General features: G+C 35.3%; 1 protein-coding gene across 1 annotated transcript in view; it reads right to left on the minus strand.

The window, feature by feature from the left end:
* Positions 1-1479, minus strand: part of KCNU1 (potassium calcium-activated channel subfamily U member 1) — a 319066-nt gene that overhangs the window by 252467 nt on the left and 65120 nt on the right. The gene's annotated exons all lie outside the window — the stretch shown is intronic.

A 1479-nucleotide genomic window follows, 5' to 3' on the forward strand; every position in this document is an offset into this window, starting at 1 on the left:
AGTTAAATTGATGTGTAGGCAAATGTAGAAAGACTCCACATATTATCTATTGTTATGTTGTTTTCTAAAAACATATGTCTACCACCATACACAGAAAAGTGTTATTGTTTCAGCCTATACAACCTAGAAACCCATGGTCTTGTGGGAACAATTCTTGAGGAGGAAATAAACAGTTTCATATGTGTTAGCCATTAAATCCAAATGCAATAATTATGGGAAAAAATAAAAATATAATTGCTTTTTATTGTTTAAAATAGGTCACAGATTAATTCAACTTTCTCAGTTTATGAATTAGAAAACTAAGTTCCATCTCATATTTATTGTATTCGGTAGGGCACACATTCTCAGCTGTTTCTTGCTACAGGTAGCATCAGGTCCAGGCATGTGTATTTATTTTGCTCTGAGGAACAGAAGTCCATCTGGGTTAGGCGTGATGTTGATGCTATTGCCATCACAGTTGTAGCTGAATCTCCTTTACCTCAAGTCAAGTTCCTGCTTATTGATAGTTCACAGTTAAAGATGGCAACACTAACTCTAACCAACTTGAAAATAATCACAAAGGTTCATAAGCACATCTTACTGAACCATGCATAAGCTTTCACCAGAAATACTGGTGAAAAACACCAGCAAATAAAGTGTATTAATAGGGTTCACAGATTGCAACTTTATTTTTGAGGAGGACAGTATTTTAGTTGTAGTGGTGCTATCTGAACAATAATAAGGTATTTGTATGCCTGCTTTTAAATTTTGGATGGCACTTATCCATGTGAAACTTCAGAGAGGCATATAGAGAAGCACACACACACTCAGGATGCTCTATTTTCACTTCCTTTTGCACCATCTGCAGTCACGGGGTGGAAGCAAAATAATGGGCAGAAACTTGAAATATGGTTAACCTAATGCTGTAATAGATGGAATCTCCTCCTGTTTAGTCCTAAACACTGACTTTATTTTAAAAGAAATAGAAAAAATTGTGGAAGCAACCCAAGTGGACATCAATACAAGAGTGGATTAATAAAATGTGGTATATGTATATCACAGGGTACTATTCAGCCATTTAAAGAAACAGCAGACTAATACCTCCTCTATTAACCTGGATGAAACTGGAGAGCATTCTTCTAAGTTAAGTATCATAAGAATGGAAAAACAAATGCCACATGTACTCACTATTAAATTGGAACAAATTGACCAATGCTAATGTGCACATATGGGAATAACACTCTTCAGAAATCAAGCCAGTGGCAGGCGGAGGATGGGCTGGGTAAATAAATACCTAATGGGTACAATGCACACTGTGTGGCTGATGGACACATGTAGAGCTTTGAATCAAACTGTACAAAAGCAAGTTATGTAACCAAAATGTTTGTATCCCTGTAATATTCTGAAATTAAAAAATTAAAAATAAAAAAAGGAGAGAAAAGAAAATAATAGAAAAGAAAGGAAAAGAAAAGGAAAGGTGAGCACTGGATCACACAAAAC

This window comes from Otolemur garnettii, unplaced genomic scaffold, assembly GCF_000181295.1.
Source record: "Otolemur garnettii isolate 467f Iridium unplaced genomic scaffold, OtoGar3 scaffold00102, whole genome shotgun sequence".
NCBI lineage: Eukaryota > Metazoa > Chordata > Mammalia > Primates > Galagidae > Otolemur > Otolemur garnettii.